This window comes from Dermacentor variabilis, unplaced genomic scaffold, assembly GCF_050947875.1.
Source record: "Dermacentor variabilis isolate Ectoservices unplaced genomic scaffold, ASM5094787v1 scaffold_22, whole genome shotgun sequence".
Taxonomy (NCBI): domain Eukaryota; kingdom Metazoa; phylum Arthropoda; class Arachnida; order Ixodida; family Ixodidae; genus Dermacentor; species Dermacentor variabilis.
Window position 1 is genome coordinate 522,130 of NW_027460390.1, and position 11,999 is coordinate 534,128.

General features: G+C 47.0%; 1 non-coding gene across 1 annotated transcript; it reads left to right on the forward strand.

Annotated features, from left to right (window-relative positions):
* Window positions 1–482: 482 nt before the first annotated feature.
* On the forward strand, window positions 483–555 carry TRNAL-CAA (transfer RNA leucine (anticodon CAA)). The gene has a single exon. It is a non-coding gene; the product is annotated as a tRNA-Leu (tRNA).
* Window positions 556–11,999: the final 11,444 nt, after the last annotated feature.

The window sequence follows — 11,999 nt, forward strand, 5'->3', positions numbered from 1 at the left end:
GAAATTAAAGTGGATGAAAAAACAACTTGCCGCAGGTGGGAGCCGAACCCACAACCTTCGCATTTCGCGAACCTTCGCACCTGCGGCAAGTTGTTTCTTCATCCACTTTAATTTCCACTAATTTATCGTTTCTTTATTTCATTTATACAGCACAAGTAATTTCCTCTATGTTGTCCTTGGTGTCAGTGTTTGTTGGCTTGTTATAATATGACTAATAAAAATCGGGCCCCTCGGTTAACCCCCTTTCTTCTCGTTTATTACATAACGAGGGTCTCGAATCCGGCAACATTGATGCCTTCAGGTAGCATATGTGGGTTTATTGACCAGTTGCCTTCACCCAAAAAGATCACGTTCTCGTGACGCCTGCGGAAAAAACGACGTTCCACGTCCGCCGCCAAAGTCTATGGGTGGTGGCGCTGGCTAACACTCCCAGGGTTCTACTAGTACACATAAATACCCAAGAAAGTGGATGGGGAAACGCCGCTGCGGTAGCTCAATTGGTAGAGCATCGCACGCAAAATGCGAAGTTTGTGGGTTCGGCTCCCACCTGCGGTAAGTTGTTTTTTCATCCACTTTAATTTCCACTAATTTATCGTTTCTTTATTTCATTTATACAGAACAAGTAATTTCCTCTATGTTGTCCTTGGTGTCAGTGTTTGTTGGCTTGTTATATTATGTGTTTGTGCAGTTCTCAATTTTCCAGGGCCTCACTTAATGGCCTGTTGAAAGGTGTGTCAAGGAGAGAACAACTGTACAGTGTAACTATTTATATGTAAACTTACTTTCCTTGTTACGGGACTAGGATTTTCTGAAGCAAAGCAAGCAGCGGGACTTTTCTAATGCAAGTTGTTTGTCCTTGGTGCCCATTCCGATAGTAATTAATGCTGTCATTGCAGTAGTGCGGAAAAATATTCCAAATATCATTCTTCGGCCCCATACCGACTCTTGTGTGTCCCCGTACTCTGTGATGCCTGTATAGCGAGCATCTAGTTGCAGATTACACAGACCGTGAAATTGTGCCCCATTTGTGAAATGCTGTACCTATATCCCCGGTGACAAGGATTGCGTCCTATGGATATGGAAGTCCACTGCTTGGACATTGATATCCTAAGGAAGTGTCGAATACGTCCTGCGAACGTCTCTCACATGATTATTTGGGCGCACATTTCGTGTCCTGCGGACATTCGTTGCATGCGCGCGAGGGACATTGTGTGGACATGCTGCGTACATTCTACGGGCATATGCCAAGGCCTTTTCATGGTGTTCGCCATAATGCTAATTACGGTCCCAGCACACTCTGTGTGAGATGCCACGGGCAGCGCGCCCACGCATCAAGAACAGATACACTGTGTGCACACGTTATGCACGCGAGCACGTGTGTACAAGTGCAGCATACTCCTCATTCTTCTAGGCCTTGCGCCAAGCGCAGTTGCCTTGTTGATCTGCTTCAAGTTTTCAAAGTAAATTGCAACAGAAATTTCGTAGTGCGACGTAAACACAAGCTTCAGACGTGATAGCTTCGGAATGTAATGTGAACGTGCGAGAAAATATAATTCTGTTACGAGGAAATGCATGAGGCACAGTTTCAATTGGAGGAGAAATACTCACGTGCATGTCAAAAGAAAAGGTCTATGTGGGATAACCTTGAGACATTCGTTAGGATAGCCGAGACTGACATCCAGCAGATGTACGTCCCATTTGTATCTGAAAATGTGCATCGACATTGGGACATGATTCGGATGTCCTATGGACGGAGCGTTTTCGCTGGGTCGTTAAACTGCTCGCCAAAGCATGGGAAAACACGGGGAAGGCGCGGGAGATGAACATTCAAGATGAGCAAAACGAAAAGAAGGTAAAAGCAGTAGTCAACGTTTCGACAAGTGGACCTTGTTCTCGTTTTGCTCATCACCAAAGCATGGTTGCCATAAATACAACAACAAGCTGTTTTTCCGTTTCAGCGAAGCTACCGCTTGGCTTCCGGCATCATGGTTGTGCTAGCCCTCTCCTTCTGCTCATTCGTGTTTACTGTGTGGGTGCGACATGATTTGTACAGACGAACTTCATTGACTTTTTCAGGATAGATGACTTCTGTGGGCATTTGTGACTTCAATCCATGCACGCAAGTTTTTTCTGCTGCTTTTCAATTTGCGAGCATTTATGCTCGTGTCAGGAGCAACAATTGAAGTAGTAGTAACTTAGCGCGATAAAAACACGGAAACAAGAAAGGTACACAAGGACAAGCGGGCGCACAACAAGCCCGGCTGTTGAAGGTTATTCATTCTATAGTTTCTGTTTTCATCCAAGTCGTTGCCTATAATGTGCTCTTGAAAAGTGCGCCAATGAGAGAACGAACATGCAACGTAACAGCTTGATTTACACTTACTTTCGACGTTACGGGGACAAGTTATGCGTAATTCCCCCGTCACGCGGTCACTCGATTGCGATTATGTACGATCTGAATCTGCTCACTCGAGTTCGTATAGACTGTCGTCTGCGTACTCAAGCTCTGTAAGATAGGCAAACTCGATCCTCGTTGCTCAACGTATAGCGGTGGTAATTTTCTATCATGTTGAAAAGTTCATCCGCGCGGGACTTAACTATCGATTGAAAGTGCCCGTGTTCTCGACAGGGTGACTAGGTTTCGGCGACGACCAGAAAACGTTTTAGCATCTGTGGCAAAAAACAATACGCATTTCATTGTCTGATCGTAAGCAGAGAATGCATACCAAATAAGCGAAGTGCTTTGGGCAAAAATATGAACAAAATCTCCTGCGCTCGTCAAGCATAGAGGTATGTCGTAGTGTATGCGAGCGTTTCGTCTGTTGCTTTTCAAAAGCGGTCGATCGCAGCGCCGTCGCTATGCTAGAAGGGGCAGTGTCGCGGGAGGCACACCCCGCCTGGCTCCGGCGGCGCTGGCACCACGCGGGGAGTGCCTCCCGCGACACTGCCCCTTCTAGTACACTGTACCTTCAGGTAGCATGTGTGGGCTTAATGACCAGTTGCCTTCATCCAAAAAATCACGTACTCATGACGCCTGCTGCAGAAAGGATGTTCCACATCCGCCGCCAACGTTTGTGAGTGGTGGCGCTGGCTAACACTCCCAAGGCGCCGCGGTAGCTCAATTGGTGGAGCATCGCACGCGTAATGCAAAGACGCAGGATCGTTCCCCACTGTGCCAAGTTGTTTTTTCATCCACATTCATTCCCATTCATTTATGATTTCTTTAATTATTAAGTACAAGTAATTTCCCCTATGTTGTCCTTGGCGTCACTGTTTGCTGGCTACTTATATTTCATATATCAATATATATTCAATTCATTCAATGCATTCAATTCGTTCAATATATTTCATATTTCGCGGGGTTTATTTATCAGTCGGAAAAAATTAATATGCATTTAGTGCGTTGCTCAAAATGCCGCAATTAGATGTCCCTTGGCTGTGCCTACAAATGCCTCATTGACACTTCGATAATTAGGATAGTACGTCTTGAGGTAGACAATCAATTGCAATTGCCTAATTAAATCTCAGTAATAAAAAAGTTACTGGCAGCTACTCTACTGTACCGAAATAATACGCACTAGGTTTTTTTTTTTTTTAGAGTAATGCAATTGCTATAAGTCTGAAAGGCGGTTTAGTTGGTTTGACTTCATTGTGGAAAATTTTGCGCACGCTGGACGAAGACAACAAGAAAAATACACAAAGACCAGCGGAGAATGACAAATGAATTTTTATTTATAAAAACAGCACATATATGCACCCATCACATGATCAACATGCAAGGGCAACAGCATCCGTTCCACATGACAACAACACTCATAAAATGCATCATAAAAGAACACTATCGTCTAATATTGAGCAAGTTAATTTCACTAACATTCAAAGCGACAGACGGATGGCTAACACATGTTCCCTGTAGTGGGGATATGTGCCAAGCTTCTACAATTTCTCTTGTTGTCTGATTAAGACTAACATACAAAATAGCGGTTTGGTCAAACAGTGGCTTACACAGGCTCAATGAATATTGCGCACAGTGCATTGCCAAATGTGTATAGGGCCTTCCCTTCGAGCTGTCCAAGTGCTCTCTTAACCTTACAGTTATGCATCGGCCAGTCTGACCGACATAGTACTGCCCACACTTGGAATTTTATATACCACATTTCATTTACATTCTAAAAACTGGTGCTCATGACGCATCTGGCACTCATTAGTAAGACTTAACTTTGTTATCATACATACTGTTTGTCGCAGGGCAAACAACCCCCATTTTGTCTCTTACTGAAAAAACTACATTCACGTCATATTTGGCAGCAACCTTCTTGAGTTTATGCGATAAGCCATGCACATACGGGATTACTGAACTTTTTCTATTGTCTCGGCTTCTTTCCGTACCCTTGTCCTTCGATTTTATTTTCCTCACTAGCCTTTCGCTTGCAGTTAGCAGCGTTGAAGTAGGGTACCCAGCCTTCTCGAGGCGAAGCACCTGCTCAAGGAACGCTTCACTTAACTTGTGATTCACCCCGCAAACAACGTCGGCAGACGTCGGACCAGGGGTACAGCTCTACTCGAGCATGTCCGCAATAACCACATTGAGGCAAGCTTCGTGGATGCCGTGGCATATGTCCAACAAGAGGCATTCGCCGTCTCCATCGTCGACTCCAATTCAAGGCTCACTTGCTACGCTACGGTACGCACTTCGGGGCCCGTGGTTGCCGAACAGGTTGCAATCGCGCTGGCTGTGCTCGATGGTCGCAGAGAGGCAATATATAGTGATTCCAAGGCAGCCATTAAGGCCTACCAAACCGGTATGGTCTCCCCCCCAGGCCCTCCGCATTCTACATAGCGCCAAAAGTATCTCTCCGCATTCTCTCATTTGGTTTCCCGCTCACTTGGGGTCGATTAAGGGTTCTCCCTCTAACCCTAACGAGGGCGCGCACGAGGCCGCGTGATTACTCACTGACCGCGCCGCCTCAGCAGTCCCCCTGCCCCGCGAGGAACCCTTGCTCACGTTTAATGAAATCACCACACACTACTATCTGTCAAGACGGGTATTCCCCCTCCCGCACCCCGCCTTATGCTGGGCGCGGGCGGTTACCCTTCGACTTTAACAAGCCCGTGCGTACCCTAACCTCGCGGTTCTTCATGCCATATACGCTGAAAGATATTCTGCAGTGCGGACTGCCCTGCATGTGGACTAAGGGCAACATTGTACCATGTGTTGTGCGACTGTGAAGCCATCGGCTCCTCCTTCAGCGAGGATAGGTGGGCTGCGCTCTTGAGCAGCCCCGAACTCAACGACCAAACCCTGGCCGTCCAGAGTGCCCGCGATCGGGCCGTCAAGCTCGGCTTGGCGGTCCCTACGTGGGACTAGCCGGGTGGCGCGGGGTCGCCACTGCGTCTTCTCTGGACCGAAATAAAGTTACTTCACTCGCTCACTCAAAGCCGATTGAAAACAACCCTTGGCGATTCCGTTTCGCACTATTTTTAAGTGGACTGAATTGTATTGTAGAAGAGGTTTCTCAGTTCTCGAGCAATATTTGTGGCACAAGTGGTCATCTTCGAAATTGAGCATCACATCCAGGAGCTGTAAAGAGCCATCTGTTCGCACTTCATATGGGAGAACTAGCCCTTTGCTTCTTATCCTGAACGCGTCCAACACTTGTGATGTGAACACATCTAAATCTCTGTTCATGTGCAAGATCAAGTAATCGTCTACATATCTGAATATTTTTAGCACTTTGTTATCCAAATCGGAATTCACAAGTCTGTCAACACCACTAAATAAAACGGTGCTCAGCACTGGGGCTACTTTCGACCCTACGCATACCCGATTTCTCTGAAGGAACACGTTATCATTAAAGTGCACATACGTGCTCCCCAGGTATATGTGAAATACTCTTAGAAAAGCTTCTAGTGATATTCCAATCTTATTACGGAAAGCAACTTCATCATTGTCTTGTTCAAGGCATTCCTTTACACACGGTAGTAGAACATCCTGCGGCAAAGAATATTACTAGTCTTGAATGTCAACGCTAAATCCCTCGTAACCCCCTTCTTTAAGACCCGAAATATAATGCACCACCTCCTCAGAATTCTTCACGAAGAATGGGTCATTCACTAGCAAGGACGCGAGCACTTTCTGAAGGAAAGCAGACGCAAGAAATTGCCACGAGTTGTTCTACTACACCATTGTCCTGAACGGAACATCTTATGTGTTTTTGTTGTGAAGAAAACTGCCAGTGTGTGGCCCTTTTCTTTTTTCGCTAGCGAAACCAGCTTCTCTAATCCATATTTTACTAGCAATGCTACTGCTCGTTTCTTCGTATCCGGTGGCCTAACATTTACTTCTTTAAAACTATTGTGCATCACGAAATGCTGTTGAATGAAACACAGCATTCGCAAAAAAAAAAAATTCTTATTCAAGTGTTAGAGCGTATGATATGGCCGCTATCAGCTATGTTTCTCAGTGTCCTGACAGTTTTAGGTTACAACAGCTTTATATTTTGTGGAAAAGGGAGGGGGAGTCGTAGTAAGTGCAATGTGCAGCAAAACTTTTACGTTCCTGGTCCAGTTAGAAGCGTTGCCAATAATTACTGAGCCGTCGTTCTTCTTTCCCTATTTTTCAGGTGTCATAACACATTCCAACTTGGTTTCAGCGATGTCCTGGGTGAACAAAACAAGATGTTTCGTTTATATATTAGGCAAAAATAAACGGTGCCTTGGTAGTACGTGGGTAAATTTCAAAGACAGGGTTCTAATTATGACATTTTCAGTAAGTTACGCATGCAAGCGATCTGGAACTTTATGAATGTGTTCTGCAAACCAAGAATTATGCCGTTGCCTTGAGGAACTGTTAACTCATCCGATATCACATATCTAGCGGGAAATCAGTGGAGTTGGGGCAGGGAGGGAGGAAGGGCACGATAATAAATCATCCAGCCAGCAACGAACTAGCGCATCAAAGCATCTCAACCATGGTAAATGTCATGGCGAGGCAACATCTGTGTTGATGAGTTACTGGCTTTTTGAAAATTGCCAACAAGAAGTGCTCCAAAGCGTTGCATTCGGACAAGTTCTCAAACGGAAGTCATATATATATATATATATATATATATATATATATAAGGTGTGAAATATAATTACAAGAAACTCAAAATTTTATTGCAGCTGTTGGAAAGAAACAGCTTCTCTGGAAATGGGATTAAATTCTCCAAGGTCGCCCACATCTGTCTTCCTTTTTGTGAATATTGCAAGTAATTTATGTTGATAGTATTTCGTTGCGTATGACCTTAACAATACTATTACCTAAACTGACGATGCATTTATGCTGTAGACTTAGACACCAAGTACAATTCTTTGTTTAATTATTAAATTTGTTTGTCGCAAATGTGCATTTTTTATGCGTGCTGTACTGCTGCTTCTAGGCGGGATCGCGGACCTCTGTGAAGCATTCATTTGCTTTTGTTCCTTCATCTTGAGATTTTATATACTTGAAAGAAAGACATGGAAATTCAACTAATTTTTGGGCCCCCGCGTCTGATTGATAAATAGGTCTATGTCTGTTGAATATATATAGCTGGCAGAAGCATTTCCAGGCTCTTTCACTTATTCTGATAGCAATTATATGGCCACTCCAGGCGAATTTTTGCCGTCTTTGTCGCCGTCGCCGTAGTGTCCCGTATAAAGTCCAAGGGCATAACCCCGTCGCCACGCGCCATATGCTGTATGCGCCAGTGAAAGCGTGCCAGGGGAGCCGACGATCGCGGCTCAATCTCGCGTGCGCAAGGGCGGAAAGCGGGGAGGAAGCGCGCCGTCTTCCGTCGCGCGCAAGGAACGAGGTGGGGGGCGTTGCACTTTGGCAGCGACTGCTTTTAAGACAAAGCCCGCGCGTTCGCGTGGGCTTTCTCTTGAAAGCGATCAGCTTTGGGGGCACAGTCTAGGTGGGTCGACGGCACGTAACTTTGGATATTCTGTGTTCTCGCCGCTCAGTTTGCGTTGAAGCGATACACAACACATAGGTCACTTCGCTCGCTGCTGCTGCCTCCGCGCTTCCTTACGCCAGCATTCTCACAGCGAGTATCCACAGTTATCGAGTATGATGTGTACATGTTTGCCCGGGCGCGCTGACACCATGCTTGTTAATTTAGTTAGCAAGCGAGTGTTTAAAAGTTTATATGACCGATAAAACTACTGTCCTTACTTAATATGGCTGTGCACTAATTTGTAATCTGCTATCGCAATCGATGCTTCGCCTCTCGGGCGAAACTGCGACATTTTGCAGTAGTAATTCGCGATATATATATATATATATATATATATATATATATATATATATATATATATATATATATATATATATATATATATATATATATATATACGTTTGGCCTCAAACTGCAGAGGCACACTCAAGTAGTGGAAGACACACAGTAGAATACAATTTCAGAAGGCAACAGGGGAATGGAAGTCATGCGATATTCGACGAACCATTCCAAGAGCGCTGGCTGGGCTCGATGGTCGCAGAGAGGCAATATATAGTGATTCCAAGGCAGCCATTAAGGCCTACCAAACCGGTATAGTCTCCCCCCAGGCCCTCCGCAATCTCCAAAGCGCCAAAAGTATCTCTCCGCATTCTCTCATTTGGTTTCCCGCTCACTTGGGGTCGATTGAAGGTTACGAGGGCGCACACGAGGCCGCGCGAGGACTCACTGACCGCGCCGCCTCAGCAGTCCCCCTGCCCCGCGGGGAACCCTTGCTTGTATACGTTTAATGAAATCACCACGCACTACTATCTGTCAAGACGGGTATTCCCCCTCCCGCACCCCGCCTTATGCAGGGCGCGGGCGGTTACCCTTCGACTTTTACAAGCCCGTGCGTACCGTAACCTCGCGGTTTTTCATGCCATATACCCTGAAAGATATCCCAGTGCGGACTGCCCTGCCTGTGGACTAAGGGCAACATTGGACCATGTGTTGTGGGAGTTCGAAGCCATCGGCTTCTCCTTCAGCGAGGATAGGTGGGCTGCGCTCTGGGGCAGCCCTGAACTCAACGACCAAACCCTGGCCGTCCAGAGTGCCCGCGATCGGGCCGTCAAGCTCGGCTTGGCGGTCCCTACGTGGGACTAGCCGGGTGGCGCGGGGTCGCCACTGCGTCTTCTCTGGAACGAAATAAAGTTACTTCACTCACTCACTCACTCACTCACTCAGCGCAAGCGGCACGTTGTTTCTCATATTTAGCGTCTGAAGGAAAGCTAAGCGTTTTGTCGAAGTACACAACAATATCTTTCATTTCATCGACCCTGGGAAGGGGAGCATTCCAAGGATGTATGGAACTTGCACGTGGTGTCTTTTCCGTCTGTAACTTAATACTATAATTATGAAGGCATTTAAGAGTAGCTTATTGTTTCTCCACCAATTTGATAGCGAAAAAGTTCTTTTTTTACAGCGAAGCTGTATATGGGCTACCCAATTCGTCCGCCTGTCCGTCCGTCTGTTGGTCTCCTGCACACCAAAAACACCTCCGGCACAACCCCCATGCGCATAAGCGATAAAAAAAAAAGATAGAGAGAAGGAGAGGCGCGCGATTAGCCATCACCACCTAGATAGCAGAAGGCTTGCTTACTCCGATCCATGACGTCACGCTACCTGGCCCGAGATTTGCATTGACAAGGCTGGCATGATGAAAGCGGTAACGTCGAAATCATTGTTGCCTACTTGGGACCATCCCCATTACATTTTATGGTAGTCAGGCCAGGCAACATGACGTAATGGATCGGAGTGAAAAGGCCTTGTGCTATCTAGGTGGTGTTGGATTAGTTGCGCCAGTTGTGGCGTCGTTGCTCTCCGTCGCAGCCGAGTGCGCGTGCAGCGGTTTCTCCAAGGTCGATCCAAATAGGTCGCGAAGCTTCGGGCGAAAAGCAGTCCAGTACAAATTGTCACCGACATCAGCAAGGGTGAAATATTTAGCGCGCACAATCGTTAAGGACACAGTGAAGGGGGACACACGAACGCTTCACTGTGTCCTTGTCGATTGTGCGCGCTAAATATTTCGCTATGAATTCGTACCAACTCGCCCAACTATCAGTTATGCAGCAAGGGTGGTTATGGGAGCAGCGATTGAAGCGCGACTATGTTTGGAGGGAACAAACATTGGGAAAGAAAAAAGCGTTTTCTAATTCAAGCGAGACACAGCTAGATTCATTCAACGAAAATAAAATTCCTGATCAACGTTACATATTCGTGACGAGTTAAGAAAATACAAGTTTATTTAATTTTATTATTATTAATAAATACATTTCTTTTCAGCGTCTATCGTTACAGGGTGGCGTTGAAGCCGCTATCTCTCGCAATGCAGTGCACCTCTTGAAATGTGCAGAAAGGCGCGCTCGTAAAGTACACCTGTGAAAATACGCCCCCCTCACACTTCGGGCTTTGTTTGCTTGTCGAAGTTTGTCTGAATTTGGTGACGCGGGTAGCTTCATCGCTTCTTAACCTGTCCAGTCAAAAGTAGTGAGTTACGACCGCGAGATAATTGTGTAGTTTTCGTGCGACTGCGCTGGCTGACGGGCTTGGCATCCGACGATAGGATCAGCGCTCTACATCCAAAACTTTCGTCAGCCTCCAAAGAAAATATGTTCTTGCAGGAGTGCGATTTTGACAACCGTACTGCAGGCCTTTTCCCCTGCATCGCTTTCCGCGCTGAAAGCTCGAAACGCTCATCAAGTCGAATGGCGGGACATTTGGATATACAGTTCTAAAGGCAGGCCAAAAGAAAAATTTCGCGCCTTCTAAAACAAAATGACGTCATTTTTGTTTTTAACGGATATGGCGTCACATTATTTTTTTCTTCCGCAGGAAGTGTTCCCTACACATACAGATGGCGCTAAGCCCCATGAACCGCCGATGAACCGCCATGTTTTGAACGTATGGGCTCTGTTGCCTACTCCAGGGTAGCGTACCGTACTGCTGCCGAGAAGTAGCGGCGCCTGCCTAACGAAGCTCGACCGACATTACTTATTGGGTAGCGTGGCGTTGTCGGCGGGCTGCAGGCATCCGGGAGATCATGGCGACCAAGCAGGGGCGAGACGATTTGCTAGTGCGAAACTTGCACGGTTTATTCAAAGGGAGTTTAAAGAAAATAAGAAAAGCATGAAGTATGAAGTCCCAAGTAAGAAGTATATCAAAGTACATTTCGGAGCCCCTTAAATAGCTCTCTACAAGTGTGGGCGGGACCTTGCTTCCATCGATGACACGTGACAGGCACGGAGAGAGGGCCCCTCCTCCTGCAATACCAAACACGGGTAGGAGAGGTCGATCCTCTCAGCGACGAATCCGGTCGGGTGAACGACCCCTCCGGTGCACGTGGGCTCCGGTGCAGGTAGGTCGGGTGAATGACCCCTCCGGTGCACGTGGGCTCCGGTGCAGGTAAGGTCGGGTGAATGACCCCTCCGGTGCACGTGGGCTCTTGTTCAGAGAAGGTCGGGTGAATGACTCCTCCGGTGCACGTGGGCCCCGGTTCAGGGAAGGTCGGGTGAATGACCTGTCGCCACGTGGTGTCAGACGCCAACCCTAACAGCTCCTATGGAAGCTTCGCTACAAGGTATATTTACCTTGGTTTCTCTTCGGCTCCGAAATGGGTAGCCCGCGCGTCATAAGTACTCCTTATGAGCAGGCAGCTTTCTATCAGCAACGCCGCGAGCAGAACCGGGAACGAGCTCGTATACGCCGGACCGTTGCTGCAGCCCGGGCACAAGAACAGGCTCGTGCAGCGGAGCGCCAGCAGCAACTGAGTACTGAGGATCTGGCAGCCTACGAAGCCGTCCTGTAATGAACAGTCCGGATCAACCCAGTGATAACCACCGGCGCCGCACGTTTCAGCTTCGCTGATTAACCAGAGAGAGATGCAAAGGAGAGAAAGGCAGGGAGGTTAAACATCTGTACGGAGTGCTTGGGCGGCGATTTTCATTTTTTTGTATATGCAGTCGTAAGCCCTGTTGGCAGTCT